Source organism: Notolabrus celidotus, chromosome 16 (assembly GCF_009762535.1).
Source record: "Notolabrus celidotus isolate fNotCel1 chromosome 16, fNotCel1.pri, whole genome shotgun sequence".
NCBI lineage: Eukaryota > Metazoa > Chordata > Actinopteri > Labriformes > Labridae > Notolabrus > Notolabrus celidotus.
In genome coordinates, this window is record NC_048287.1 from 22,883,900 (window position 1) to 22,900,536 (window position 16,637).

Sequence of the window (16,637 nt, forward strand, 5' to 3'; positions counted from 1 at the left end):
GCTGCCAAACCTTGAAAAATACCAAAATATTGAGAAAAATGTTGCCTAACATTAGTGGCAGCTCAGCTCTGCGTCTCAGTGGTGGTGGTGTGTCTGACCCAAGCGGCAACCTCTGGTCTCAAACTATGAAGCCCATGCGGAAGTGTTATAAACTGCAATTCATCCAGAACCCGCTTGAGGCTGGCTGCAGAAACACCGGAAATCACATAGACACCAATTCAAAAAAGACGATCTTTGCAGCATTAATAAACATGTTTACAGCCTGGTTCAAATAACGGCTTGGCTCTACGTAGCTAATTTCTCTATCGGCACACACTGTATGGGGGGTGAATTTTTTTCAAATGTGACGGTTCAAAAGATATTAAGATTACAAGTTTTTGCCCAAATAAGGACATGACTGACTTGACTCCTGGACGGGAACACATGGCTATTGGCTTGGAGGCTCAAACTCCGCCTCTTTCCGTCACACTATGCCTGGTTGAGTTCCGCATTTCAAATATGGCTGCCGCCGTCGATTTGCTTCATAACAGCTCTCAGGAACAGACGGGTGACGTCACGGATACTATGTCCATTATTTATACAGTCTATGGTCTGACCCCTTTAAATCATTTGGCTGCCTGAAAACTCCTTCTGACTGAGTAACAACAATGAACCCAACCTATCTATCACAGTACCAAGAAATAATCTAACCCAGTCCCTTTTGTAATACTTACTATGCTGATGTGTCTGAAAAAGACAAACCTTAAAAGTGAAACTGCTTTTGCAGTAGTAGCATTGGCCACATTGTTCACTCAGCTAGCACTGCACTGATGTTTGCCATCAACATGTGATGATTCAGTCCAACTTAGCCCTTCTAAAACAGCAGTTGCCAGAGGTAAAGTGTGTGATAGTAGCAAAGCTCTGAATCCTCTCTGGTGGCACAGCTCATCTTGTTCTTTAGGCTACAGTTCTAGAGCGGAGAATAGATTTCAACATGACAAGTGGATTTTTCTGGGGGATCTAAAAAAAACGTAGTTAGATTGGTGCATTGGCCGATGTACTTGTGGATACCAGTCTCCCATTTGCAATCATTATCTGACAAAAGAGGAGAAGATATCAGTTAGGAAGAGAGCTTTTAGACAACATTTTTGGTAACTGATCAGTGATTTTGGTCTTCATTAAGGTTGAACATTTGTTGGCGTGGGGAATTTAAGGGTCTCTTTGAGTTTTGCATTAAGGTCAGACAAAGGAAGTCGTCACAGACATTTTTTGAAGCATTTTTTAACACTGGCCATATGAGTCAAGTGATTCATCAGGTAGATAATATATGAATATACAATCAAAATAAATATATTTTGCAGATCTAAATATGATCTCTCTATTATACCAGCACACACACATAAATACACATTTCATCTACACTGTCTGCCTCTCTTCATTCCTCTATACCTCGTTTGTGTCCATAGTCCCTGTCTCTGAACCTCACTCACTCAGTAAAATTGCCAAAGGTGAAAATGGCGGTGAGTTCAACAAGCTGGAAATGAACGACAGTGATGCAGTTGAAGGACTGCTGAGCTCGCTGCTTCAGACATTATTCTCAGCACAAGTCAGAAAGATTGACTCAGGAGGCAGCTGCAGCTCCTCTCACCCTGCGGGTCCTTCACTCCACTAAGTCCATGATGATTCACATGATGAAATAGAGACATTTATGTAGTGCAGCTAAACATTTTGAAAGACAATATGATGTCTGGCTGAGAGTGAGACTATTAGAGAGACGTGAGAGGAGAAATAAAGATTGTTTGATGGATGGTTGAAAATTATTTGTGCTGGAACATTTTTAAATATTTTTTTCGTAATTTTAGAGTAAAAAAAACAATTTAACATAAAAAAATAATAATTGTGGGGCGCTGGTGGCCTGGCGGTCTAAGCGCCCTACATACAGAGGCTACAGTCCTCGTCGCAGGGGTTGCCGGTTTGATTTCCGGGCGGGCGATCATTTCCTGCATGTCTTCCCCTCTCTCTACTCCCCATACTTCCTGTCTCTCTTCAGCTGTCCTATAGAATAAAGGCAAAAAGGCCAAAAATATAAAATGTTAATAAATGTTAAATTTTTAGTGAGTCCGTCTGTACCTCTCAAGTGTCAGTGCCACCCAGGCTGTACTCAACTACCTTCAGGTAAGGTAAGCAGGCATGGTGGCGATAAGAGATGGTACTAGAAAGAGCCACACATCTGCATAGAAACTGTACATACTTGAACTTAATGAACATCTTGATAAAGGAACACGGTTTAAAAATTTTTTAGTACCTATTATATTCTGGTGCGATTATATTCTGAGTTTTACGGTATAACTACAATGGTAGTGCTGAAAATGTTTTATTAGCTTTTCAGCTCAGCCAAATTCGTCGCCAGAAAAAAAAATTCACAATGTAAACACCTCAGATAATCATACTTTAAATCATACAGTATGACCCAATCAGATCATACTATACAAGGTGAAATGGAAATGGCTCTTATATTCAAACCCATTAACCCTGAATATATACCATGAGCAAATTACAATAACCTACAATCAATTAAATATAGTGTTCAATTCAGTTCACGCTCTCTTTCAAGGCCAAGTGGGGAATTGTGGGGAATCCATTGCCTTAAGTATGCTTTTCAATTAAACAATATCACTTACAGCCTACAGTATTTTCTCTAAGGCATCACAGATCCTGCACTCATAGCTAACTGAGGCATTTATCATTGAAATCCATCTCAAGAGGCAAGGAACCTTGAGCTGCAAGTGGAGAGTGCCTGTTCACAAGCACTCAGCACCCATGTATTTGTTTTTGCCACTATCACTTCAAAGTCTCATTCAATTCCCACTCCCAAATGGCTCTTGTTTCTTTGATCTCACCACAGAGAGATGAGCAGATACTCGAAGCCCAGCAATCCTGTTTGCAATTTCAAGGCGGTACTTGGAGGCAAAAGAATCTCAAATATTTTTTAAGCATAGGTGGAAAGACTGCTCTGTTATGTTAAACCTCACAAATGAAAAACAGGATGATAAATGATAGAATCTTAAGTAAAGAAACTGGTACATCCTCTTAAGATCCACTCTTACTTTCAGCCTTTTTTTGCCAACACAAATACAAAAGCTTTAGATCAATATTGTTGGAGTTAGGGAGGTATTGCTTGGTGACATTATTGAACTCTTCAAAAATGTTCTTCAAGTTACCAAATCACACCAATGTCAATATCTATCACTCACTTCTGTTGAACATGAAGCTTTTTACCATCATTTAAAGCATAGTGAATCATCATTTCCAACAAAAAAACGAATTTGACAAGTTCTGTGTGTATCAGAATGCTAGAGAATACTAGTACGTCAGACTCACCACTAAACCACGTCAAACAAAAAAAACAACCAAAGACTTCAGTGTTTCAAAACATGGGCACATTGCCTGCGTGCGATTACACAAAGCAGATTTATTAAAAAGGTGTGAATTAAAGGAAATATATAGTATAAGAGAGTTAGCTTAAGCAAGGTGTAAGGCAGATGCAAACTAAGAGGATATATTTAAAATAAATAAACGACAACAATTGTTATTAAAGGTGAAAAGCCCAAGAAGATAAGAATGGTGCTGCTGTGGTGTATTTGCGTTACGTTCTGCAGACTTCATATGTGCTGTTTAACAGGCTTCAAGCTAAAAAAGTGTTACAGAACATTACCATGAAAGGGTTATCAGTGCAAACCAAGCAACCTCTGGTCTAAAAATAGTCCAATGCGGCAGTGTTAAAAACTGCAGTTCATCGAGGATCCGCTTGAGGCTGGCTCCGGAAGTACCACATAAACAACAATTCAAAAAAGCCGATCTACAGCAGAAATAAACATGTTTACAGCCTGGTTCAAAAGAGTGTAGTCTGTATAGCTCATTTCTCGATTGGCTCACACTGCGGGGAGAGAATTTATTTCTAACGCAGCAATTTCGAAGATATTGAGATTACAAGTCTTCCAATGAGAGGCACAGCTGACTTGATTGACAGGCGGGAACACTGTAGCTGTTGGCTAGGAGGCTCAAAGCCCGCCTCTTTGCCTCACAATCGCTCGACAGCAGCAATATGGCTGCCGCAGACAATTGGCCTCAAAACAGCACTTCAGAAACAGATGGGTGACGTCACGGATACTACGTCCATATTTTATACAGTCTATGGTACAAACCCAACTGTAGCAACTTCACGGAGCAAAAGCCGCCGGGAGACTGAGGTTGGGCCTAATCACTGATATCTGAAAAATACGTTTCACATTTATGAATGAAAAAGGATGATCAACTCATGATAAACATGCACAAAACTGATGATTACAGTGATCACTGTCATCAAAGAAAAATAGCAGTCAATGAAAAATACGGCGACCAAGCTCACCTGCTCTGTCCAACTCCAAACCAAAGGTAACAAGGGGCTTAAATGAGTGGAATATTCCAGCCGCTAACATATGACCTGCTATTTACCTAATAAATGTGACCACACAGTAAACCATATCATAAACAAGCAAAAACTAACACCACAAAAAATAAACAAACAATAATCTACCCTGAACTAGGGATGTCGAGATTAACCGGTTTCACTGTTAACCGCGCTTCAAAGTGTCAAGGTTAATCTAATCGTGAAGGCTCTGCTTCACCGAGTTTTTCTAATGTTTCTGTCAAAAAGGGGGCCGGTACATTATGTTCGCCGCAACTTGTCTCTTTTATTCTCTACAGGTGAGGGCGTCCCTATGACACCTGTGTACGAAAATAAAACATAAAACGCTGATCTGTGAGTGCACGTTCAACCTGTGGAGGGATCAATCATGCGAGTCAGCTGTCACTGTTTGTGTCTGCTGACAGAGACTTCAGACTGAAGTTTATTTCATACACTGATAATGTTAGTTATAAAGTTAAATTAAACTATAGGCCTACATTATACAGAGCAACACCAGACTCCGTGATCTAATGTCTCGTCTTCGTCTTCAATCAATCAAAGTAGCAGTCATTAATCTTTTAAGATAAATAATTCCCACTTTAGACAGTTTCAAACTGGTACATAAGAATACTCCAGAACACAAATAATGTGTTTGTCACTAAATGCTCTGAGGAAGGACCCTCAAAACCTGTTGGTAAATTAAACGCATAATAATCGGGTTAATCGTGAAACCGTGGTTATTTCTCTCACAATAATCGTACCACCAAAATTTTTAATCGTTGCATCCCTACCCTAAACCTCAAAAAATAGATACTTTATACCTTACAAATAATTCATGGCTCCTACACCAAACAAAAGCTAACAGTGTGAGCTAAATAGACCATAGAGCTAACTAAAGCAGCTACCTTCAACAATGATAACTAAGCGTTTATTCTACTGGCCACGTGTTTCACTTTATCTTGTTTAAGATTCTCAAATAATATGATTTTCTTTTCTTTTTTTATGCTTTAATAATTGTAAGCTCAGTATCTTTCATGGCCTCAAGCTCTCCAAAATTAGAATAAGCCTTTATTCCTGCCAAGTCTAGCCCCTCTGCCAATCTGCACACGTTGGGTCCTCACAGATTTGGCTGCAAATGTCACACTCCAACTGGGAGTTGAGGTTTAAAGGTCAAAATGAAACCCTCACCAGCCTGAGATTTTAATCTTATTGTGCTTGGTTGCAAGGCAGTGTGTTATTTAGCCATGGAATAAAAAGGGTCAAAGTTCACTGTAGCTGCTGTGTGCAGACAGTGGCAGGTGTTGCTGGTGTGAAAAACTGAGATCAAGGTTTGTTTGTTTACAGCCCTTCATTTCTGTCATCAACAGATTGCCCTTTAACAAATATCAGAAAGTTTACAGTATAAAATGCTCTTTATTTGTAAATTAAGATTAGCATACATGTAAAATTAAAAGAAAAGGTGATTATTAAACTCCTAAATTGTATTTTAAAGCATGTCTGCAGGTGTTATGAAAAAAGTAGATGCATGTATTCAAACAGAAAAGGGTCTTAGGAAGATTAAAAACCTAAAAGTGTAATTTCTCTCCAAGTGTCCTATAAACCTACCAGTGATGCAGGAATGCCTTTTGTGCACTGCTGCTCTCATCTCTCTCTCCCTCTCTTGCTGTTTTTCCTCTACCTCGCTTAACCATCCATTTTAACCGTCAATGACCTCAAAGCGCTGAGGTTCGAGCCGTAGAAATGAGTGGTCTTTCCCAAGTGTACAGTTAGTCGCTGTGCTGCTGGTAACACATCATCCCTGCAACCCACTACCTCCACCCTGCCTCCCTCTCCTCCTCCTCCTCCTCCTCCTCCTCCTCCTCCTCCACCTCTGTGGTGCATCACCCCACTCACTCGCTTTCAGTCTCTCCTTCTCTCTCCTTCACTCCCTGGCTTAATATTGATCTGAATTCATTTGTTTCCTATTGATCTGCCACTCCACCCTCTGCCGCATTGAACAAACACAAGGACACAAACCATGCACAAACGAGGCTCACACTCACACTTAAACAGATGCAGCGTATGCACGTCTCGCACAAGCCTTGTGCACAGATACACACAAAAAAAGTCTAATTTGGAAACCTGTTATGCTTAAATATGTGATTTCAAGGTTAATATGCTAGCACTGCAGACCGACACACCTGCAGTCACACACTCTTTATCTAGAGATTTCAGCGGCTGAAAACATGAAGGTTTGGAGAGGTCTCAGCTCAAGCACCAGACAAGCTAATGACATACAAAGGAACCTGGATTCTATATTGATCCAGCGCCTCGGGAGTGAGATGAAAACTCGAGCCGTCTGGGTCTGGTACTGACAGGCGACACAATTACAGCCGCAGTTCATTTCTCAGGTTTGCTGAATTGTACTCAGAGTCATTACTGCAACAAATGAGAAGAGCTTGGTTTGGAGGAAGTTGTTCAGAGATGCATTTGAGCCAAGATACTGCTCCTAGTAGCTATTGTGTATAAATATTTAAAAACCTTTGTTTAGTTTTCAGAATAAAATCATCCAATAGTAGTCAATCAGTTTGGTTTAAAGGCTACATCATCCATTGATTGTCTTTAAAACATCTTCAAAAACAAAACAGAAGATTGGGATTTTCTGTATTACAACTACAGAGCCTATCCAAGTGGTCATCGGGCGCAAGGCGGGGTACACCCTGGACACTGACAACCATTCACACACACTCACACCTACGGGTAATTTAAAGTGAGCGTAATGTTTTTGGAGAAGGCCCACACATGCACGAGGAGAACATGCAAACTCGACACAGAAAGGCACCTCCCAGGCCAGATTCCTTCAGATTCAGGAACCTTCTTGCAGCAAGGTAACAGCACTAACCACTGCTCCATTGTCCAAGATTGGGCTGGTTTCACAACTAAAAGTCAACTTTTTTAGCTGGTTGCTAATCATTGCAACGGGCGGTGTTAGTAATAATTTGTTGCTCCATGAACCTGTAAGTCAGGGAAAAGAAAGGTGTTCGGCCTTTATCTCTATTAGAAAGAGTAAAGTTGTAACTTTGGAAATATAGGGTACACATTTTGAGGCAATGTTCAACTGTAGTCTCTCTTATATTACTTTCCAACTTCCCTGCTGTGTCTATGACATTTGGTCTGGAACAAATTGGCTCCATCAAAAGTCATATAACTTTTGTATATGGGTCACAAAGACGTGCATAGATATTTAAAAAATTCACTGAGGATTTATATATATATATACATGGTGGTTATAGTAATGAGTGAACATGTTACCCAATGGTGGATCACTGAGCCTTCAGGCTTTAGCTAAAATATCAAGACTTTAATCCTTAAGGCTCGGTTGGTTCCGTTTTTCAAGAGTTTTTCAAGGGCGCGACTCCGTCTTTAGTAAGCTGTGACAGGTTGACAAACCATTCCTGTGGCCCCACCAACCACTCCAAATTTTTGGTCGGTGGCATCAAGTTGCCATGACACCAGACTGTTTTCCCTGCCCTCTGACCTCCTCTCAGGACATGCTGTGCTCAGTCAGGCAGCATCTCCAGCAGCGGCTTGAGTTCAAAGGGCTGTGGATAGAAGGGGGGTGGGGGGGGGCTGTGTTTCCTCTCGGTAATATTAGATAAGATACACCACAGGCTATACTCGCTCCTCTTAAGTGGATGCAGGCAGGAACACACAGATCCATACATACGCTCACATGTAGGGATTAATCAGCCCAGCACAAAACACAAAAGCTGCACCTCTCAGTCTCTGTTGTCTTTTATTGTGTTGCAGTGTCATAATTATTGCATTTGTTTGGCTCACTGCTGTTTAATTTATGATGTCGGATTGTATTTTCCAGCATTATTAATGTATTATTCATCACCATTGACTTTAAACGCCTCAGCTGTACATGTATTTCGGTACCTCGCTTTGTTCATTGCACAGTATTTGTTCTCACCACTTAGTTGATCCGCTTCGTACTCTGCTCACGATGTTTCATGTGTTTCTTTGTGCTTCTATTGTGTTCTTTGTGCTGACGAGTGCTTCATCTCTAATCGAGGTTTAGGCCATTATGATTCAATTATCTTCTAGTATTCTTTCGTGATGGTTTTTGCTGAAAAGGCCACTACTAGATTCTGTGGTTTGGATAAAAGCCCAGATAAGGTTGTGTCTGGGTGGCTGGCTTTATTTATTTACTTATCCCAACTTCATGGCTCAATGTGTTTATTGATGTTTCCCTTCCTATCCTGTGGTATGCTAATAATCTGCACGATGCTCTGCTGATTTCAGGAATGCCGTGGTCAACCGTAGACGATCCCCAGCAAGAAGAGAGCCATGGGAAAAACCTGGAGCAGGATCTCGGCTGTGAGGTAAATGCTTTGGCAACATCTGTTTCTTCCCGTTTACACTGACAAAGACTCTTTGAGTCTGAGTGAAATGAAAAAGAGAGCAAACAGCTTGAGAGATGGAGAACACCAGCTCCAAGTATACACAGAGACACTTCTTTAAAACATTTCCACGTCTTCCTAGTGCTGTAGAGGAAACTTTTATGAAACATTTGGATAAAATCCACCTGTGAAAGTTCTGTTGATGAAGATCAAACTCATGTGACATTTGAAACAGAGCAAACCTCCTTTGCAGAAATAACCCCTCACACACTCTGTACACACCGGTCTGTCACACACACATTTACGATTAGTAATTCCACTTTCTTCTAAAGTAGTTGGACTTGCCTGCTGGGACTTGACTTACCTATAGATAGACTTTTTGGGGGGTTAGTGTAAACATTTAGGGCACTGGAAACCTCACTGAGATTAGTTGTATATAAAAGGCTTCTGCTGAGTTCTTTGTATGACCTGTTTGTTTGTGTCTTTTTACAAGAGTCTTGATGACCAAGATTTTGATGTGCTTTTGTTTGGTCAGGAATCCATGGTAATCGCAGTATACAGTCTTTAAAAATGGACACAATCAAGTCTGTGGGTTTTGGGCGGGATGGCGGGTGTGTCTCCTTTCTTCTCTCTCAGTTAATGTACATTTTAAAGAGGTTTGTTGCCCCAGCTGTGTCATTTATGGCTGTATTGAAAAGATGAAAAGCAAACATTTATATTTTTTTGCATTACCCTTTTTCCATGAGCTTTTTCTTCTGACAGTCTCCCCCCTTCTCTTAACGATCACTCTCTCCATGATTTCGTTCTAAAAACATCGCAAATTGAAGCAAAATTGTTATATCTCCTCTACTATTAACAGACCACTTCCAAACTGTTAGCTATCACGCAATCAAACCTGTTGAAGGGCGCTGGTGGCCTAGCGGTCTAAGCGCCCCACATACAGAGGCTACAGTCCTCGTCGCAGGGGTCGCCGGATCGATTCCCGGCCGGTCGACCATCTCCTGCATGTCTGCCCCCCCTCTCCACTCCCCACATTTCCTGTCTATCTTCAGCTATCCTATCCAATAAAGGCAAAAAAAGGCAAAAAAAAGCCCCCCCCCCAAAAAAAAAAAGGCCAAAAAAACCCCTGTTGACAGATGACTAAATCGGAGCGCCATCATGTACGTTATGTAACATAATTGCAGATAGGATCTCACATAACTGCCTGCGTGATTACGAACTCTTTTTCTCGATCTGTCGAAAGAAATATTAGAGCATTAGTTAACAATGGTGGCCTCCAATCATTTCTCACCCTCAGAGATAAACCAGCAACAAAGGAACCCAATTCAAAAAGATAAAAAGGGTGTTTATTATTTATATAATCACACATTACTCACATAAAATACAGCTCATTACAGAATAAGAACATGAAATTCAGCGTCTTTATTCTGGACTAAACTTGCTGTATGCTTTCTGCTCAACTGTTAATCTGCACATTTAGTTACACACAGACCTTCTCCTCTTTCTGCACATGTATGCAAGACATGCACACACACACACACACACACACACACACACACACACACACACACACACACACAAACTGGCCGACACTACCCAATAGCCATTGACAACCGTGCCCTAGCAACCATTGGGCATCATGCCAAGCCACTGAGGTTGCCTGGTAGTGTGTTCCCATGGTAACATTTTCTGCCTTTGTAAATAAGGTACAAGGAGAGCGAAAAGGGGGGCTCGAGAGAAATTGCACCACAGAGTCTCATTCTGTCTTGAGAGAGCTAATAATTTCTGGTTTTGGAGTAGTAGATACTTACCCTGGCCCTGCACCAAGCCGCCATCCCGCTGAAGTGGTGCATTAGCATCGATGGAGATCTGGGGCATGAGTCGCCCTACGCAGGGTCGGATACAGATTTGAAGAGGACAGAGGAGGAGCGTTTAATTTCAGTCGCTTTCCCTGGTCTCATAACGAGCAACAGCCACACTCCTCTGTTGCTTTAGTGAAGTGAAACAAAATTTTTATGTAGTTTCTTGAACATCCGTCCGTCCTTCTTCTGACGGGTTTCTTCACGACGACATCAGCCTTGTTTACGTTTGTTTTTTATTTCATCTTTCTGAATCGAATTTATGAAGAAGCAGTGATGTTAACTAGTTTTTGAAGTATGTGGTTCTGTAAATCAAGTGGACCATTAGCGGTCTTCCAAACTGAGTTTGTGAACCGCTGTCTGAGGTCTGCATTCCTCTCGTGCTGGCTCTTGCCAGACGATTCATGGCTGCGGATAACGGTTTATTTGCTGTCACTGGGCAGATTTCACTCCTCCGTGCCCCTTCATTGTTTGGGTGGTGCCATAGTCTCAGTGCGTCACTTCTCTAAGACTAGTGGTGGAGAGTCACCTGAAATTTGTCTTCGGTCTTTGTTTTATCTTTGACAGCAACGCCTCGATGTGTTTTGTTGGAAAGAAAAGGTTTTGTTCAATTTACAGAAATGTCTTGACGCAAAGCAGAATGTGTGCTCGACATCCGTCCTCTCTGTCATTAATTATCTCTGTTTAGTTGAACAGTCATCAAGTCACATTTTATGACATGAAAGTCTTTGTGCTGTTGATCTCTTAATGTTCCTTGTAGACAACTTTGGAAGATTGACATACAGAATACTTTTCTTTTCATTTCTTAAAATCTTGAGAAACATTAAAATAACAATGTCGAAAATAACAATGTTTTATACAATTCAAATTGAGTTTAATTGTATATTATGTGCCTTACTTTGAGTTCAGTACATGAATAAATATGATCTTTGTTATACAATAAAAGAAGAACCTGCATATTTGAACAGTTTTTAGTTGTTTAAACTAGCAAACTGTGCCTGCCAGTTCTCACACAAAACCTCAAACCTCTCCCCCAGATATTCCCCTAAAATAAGAGCTCATTTATTTCAGCAGTAATGACAGAAACAACACGTTATCGCTCAGTATTGTCTCAGCTGTTGTTGGGCAAGATTAACACATGGAGATGATCGTGTGTGATAATCCATGCACTCAGAGTCATTATGGGATGTAATGATAACAACAATTTAGATTAAATTAACAAACTGAATTGCTGTTAATGAAATTTAGAGGTTTACATAAACACTTTTACAAACATGAAGTAAAAATTGGCTGTAATTAAATTATTTTGGGACAAAAGCTAATTCATAAAAACACATTTAGTTCAGGAGAAAATGTTCAATAAATATCTGAAAGTATTTTCATACACTGGTGGCAGGCACTAACTGTTTCCCACCATTTTCAAGTTCATTCATATTTTGGTGATGCCACGCCAAACAAATTTTTTACTTTGGTTCAATATGATTAATTTGTTTTCAGTCCCTCAAGGGGCTGAGCTTTAATCCCCACAAAGCTTCACCTGACCCGACACCAGCCGGGGTTTAGGCTCCAGTGCAGGGGCTTCCCACCAAACTCAAATTGGCACACAAACACACCCAGGCAGTTTGGCAAGAAGCTGGCACTGGCACAACCATGCCGCATTCATGCGTGATCCGACTGCGAATGAGACGGTGAGAGAGGTTTCAAAAGGGGAGGAGCAGAATCAAGGGAATCGAGAGGTGTGACTTAGTTGGTATGAACAGAGAGGGTTTCTGAAAAAAAAAAAAGTTGTAAAAGATTTCTAAACCTGAAATGCTCAGTGATGAAGGACAAATACAAGGCACGTAGAGAGGTGGGAGGACGGCCAAAGGAAGAAAATGAAGGGTAGGCAGAGGGTGGGCTTTTAGCATGGCAGAGGGCAGTGGAGAGGCTAGGTGAATGGGTTTGCATTTGGAAGCTGGCCAGTAAAAAAAAAAACAATCTACGTCTCTATTAGGCATATGGTGCTGCCGAACCTTCTGAAGATTAACACTTAGTTGGCTCATTTTTCATTTGATGACAGTTAACTGCCGAATCTTCGAACACGACATCAAGGCTTCAATCCCAGGAATATAATAAAACAAGCCATTTTCATCTTAATGCATGCACCTGTGTGATGCAATACACATTTACATGCAGTTATGTTCCTATAAGAGGAAAGTGTCATATCAGCAATCAGATACAAACTTCTTTTGTGTTTGATCTCAGCCTTGTCAGTGTGCCCCAATGGTCCGAGACCTGAAGGTTGTATTTTTGGTGCATTGACCAAGTTGAATAGGAGGCCTAGCAACTCAGCTGCACAGCAGCTATCAAGTAATCAATGAGTCCTTGAGGCGCACAGGAGGGGTGTCAAAACACAGCCATTGACTGCTAACTACAGCCAATTTGCTGCTTTTGCAGGAGATCACCTCAGCGAGACGTCGAATATGTGGATGTACCCCAGTATTTACAGAGTTTCAGAGAGATTGACTGAATAGTCCTGTTACTCCAAATTGTCATCCAATTACTCACCCATTAGATCAGAAACTCTCAAAGAAACTGCTCTGCAGTGCACCAATTTCTGCATTATATGCCCTATTTAACAGCACAGGCTACATAGCTTGTGTCTTATTGTGTCCAGCTGTCAGACACCATTCTTATGAAGGAAAGGAGAAATGAACACGCTGGCAAAAATGACTCCACAATTTCATGGTTTTATGAGCAGAAATGTGTGAAAACTTTCAGATTTGGAGTTGCTCACGTTCATTCATTCTGGTTTTCATTCATAGTCTCACTTAAATTTGTTCTGTCTGTGTCTGAAAGGACTCAGCCACTCGGCCTCTCTGCGGCACTGCTGAACTCTGTAGGGTGCTTCACATCTGTCACACTGTTTGCCCTTGTTGATATTCAGCCATAAGTGGAGTGACGTGTTATTACAGCGACTTTCCTGCTTGTTACTGTTAATGCTATGCTTTTTCTATCAGCTTTCCTTTACAGACAAAATAGCTTTTTATAAGAACATTTTTACATTTATGTGACAGTCACCCACACATTTAGCACATACATTGCAACAAATGGTCCAAGGAGGCATTTAATCCTTAGCTACAACCTTTTTAATTGAAAATATATACTCCAGAGTTTCTTCCTTTGATTTAATCTGCCAACATTTCTTAAAGAGAAGTGTTTGCATTAAGAGGAGTACTTTTTCACAGAATTATTAAATTGACCCCAACACAGCAGAAACACAATCCTCCAAAAGAACCAGCTGCTCGTTTAAAACATCAGAATTCAAACATACAAATCATGAAAACCAACTGTCCAACATTTCATAAATGATTTGCAGTTCGGGGATACATTTGCAAGGCCTACAGAGCATTCAAAGGCTCATTCCTGAGTGACATGGGTCATGTGATTAGTGACAGGTGTCAAATAAGGAAAAGGACAAAAATTGATGGGCCCATTTAACAGCTTTCCCAGAATTTCTGATGTACTGTGAGTGTAGAAAGGAAAGAAAAAGAAAACAAAAGAGATTTAACACTTTAAAGACAAAAAAAAATCTTCAAAACTATAGAAACAATAAAAATCTAATTGTAATGACATTGCAGATTTATAGGACTGGTCACAAAAGCTCTTGTCACACATGCAAAAGACTCCTATCTCTATTCAGAGAGTCAACACAGTCAGTCATTTTTTGATCCCAACTTTGTCTGGACTTTTTCCTGCTCAAAAAAAGATTTCCACGAGAGTTTAGGGTGTCAATGTGCGAACACAGCATGTGGAAGTCAGGAAATGGAAGAAATGGTTAGAGTGATGACTCTATAGTGCTCCCTTCACTCTTATTGTTATAATATCAGCACAGAAAACATTACAAGAGACTCCTTTACATGCCATTACATGTGCTACCCAACCCACCCCCAAGCAGAGTTTTAAAAAAGCTTAGATTTATTGTTGATTCACCATCAAGTCCATCCCAAGTAATTCAACAGCAGTTTTCTTAATTTATTTGTCTCATTTTCTAGCTTCATTGTTTTCCTCTTGACGTATCTCACTGCAAACTGGATACATTTTGTTGGAGTGTTGGAGTGAGGAAAAATCTGATTTAACCATAATAAGAAAGTTAGTTGCAACCTTAAAATATCATGAAGAATAGTGTCTATACTACTCCAGTCAAGTGAAGGCACAACAAACTGAAATGTCTCTCCTTCAACCAGCCGGTGTGACATCTAATACCAGCCTGCGTCAGGAACCATTACCTAGTGGAATCTAAAGTATTGGTTCAGTGAAATGAAAACAGCAGAGGAGTGTTCGACTTTCACCTCAGAATGACAATGAAGTGAGCTCAGTTGTGCTGAATCGAGTCTTTGAGGAGAAGCAAGACTCCACCGGCTCCACTCGCAGAAGTAGGTCAGGCAGACGCCTACAGTGAGCAACTGCAGGTTAACTGCTCGTCTTTGTATTCAGAGACAGTGAAGAGCTGCCTTGGCCTCTGGTGGGGGGGGGGGGGGGGGGGGGTCTTTGTACTGCTTATACCCACAAGAGGGAGACAGGACCACAAAAAAAAATCAGAGAGTGCAGTGATTAAGCCAGATTTAGCTGTCATACCTTTAACTTTCAACAATTTCATGATTATTCACCTTTAATCTATCATCTCAAAATGTATTTTCGTCTCATTTTCTCTATATTTTGAAATAGCTCTATTTCTTTTTGTAAGAGATTTCTGTGTCTATACATATGTGTGATGAAAACAAGAAAGATGGGAGGGACAGAATCAGACAGATAAAGACAGACAGACAGTAGTAAAAAAAAAAAGATTCGGTATTGAAGAAGAGGAGGAGACTCCAGCGCTGACCCCGCTCCGGTGCTCTGCAGTGTGAGGTAGTTGGTTGTATGGTTTCGCATAATAAACAGCCTGGAGATAACTGTACAACCTTCTAGCTTTCCCTGCGGTGTCACCCAGACTTCACGCTGCTGCCACAACTTTTTTTTGCCTGTTGGAGTGGTAAGTACGAAGACTGAACTGAGGAGGGGCAGAAAGTCAGAGAAAACTTGTATGCATTATACGAAAATACTATTAATATTAAGTGTGATAGAGTGGCAAAGATTAAAGAGGTTTAAAGCTTGTTGTAGATTTTTACAAATCAGGGCTTCAAATTTTGATTTCATTACATTCTCTTTTTGTAAGTCTCTTGTTTTTTCCACCATCATTTAGAAGCAGCTTTTTAGTAAAGGCCTAGTGAATGCTCACAGCAGTGATGGAAAAATGTCTGTGCAATGTTCACATCAATTCTCAAGTCTAAATAATTCAACTCTTCTCCTTCATCAAATGTAATTTCAAGCCTCTAATCATAATGACACACAAACAAGCCACAAAACTGTTTCTGCACCGACTCTAAATCTAATACATCTGAAATACTAATCAGGTTCTGCTGTCTTGGTCCAGCTAATCCAGATGCCGATATGCCACCTTGCTCTGCAGTGCTCTTTGATTTGTTATTTGGTGCAGACCAATGGGGTAAAGCGCTAAGTATCAATAGCTGTTTGTATCTCTGCTGTCTTTGCGTTCTGTGCACAAAAAACACAGACCAGCCGTCAGACGAGATTACACGAGCATGTGAAACAAGAACATTTAGACAACGTATATTTTGTGTTGCTGTTTTGCAAAGTGAAACTCTTACTCTGATTTTAAATCAGGCTTCAATCCATCATCACAACTTTGTTTCAAATATAAAATATGCAGCATGTTAAAGCTTCTAATTTGATTGAACTCTTCAGCAAAATATGTCATTAATGATATTTTTTCACAAAACATACAAGTTGATTTTAAATTAAGCAGAGCTGCCTTTGAATTTATAAAAAATAATCTCTTAGGCTAACTGTCTATGTCTATGCTAGCTGCTCTCTGTAGTCACAGTAAGCCCAGACTTCACTTCACTGTGTCCTGAAGCAGGGCTG

General features: G+C 40.5%; 1 long non-coding RNA gene across 1 annotated transcript in view; it reads left to right on the top strand.

The window, feature by feature from the left end:
• Positions 1-16,637, top strand: part of LOC117828118 — a 33,214-nt gene that overhangs the window by 12,194 nt on the left and 4,383 nt on the right. The window contains exon 5 of the long non-coding RNA XR_004634333.1: positions 8,714-8,793. This is a non-coding gene — a long non-coding RNA (uncharacterized LOC117828118). The remainder of the gene's footprint in view (positions 1-8,713; positions 8,794-16,637) is intronic.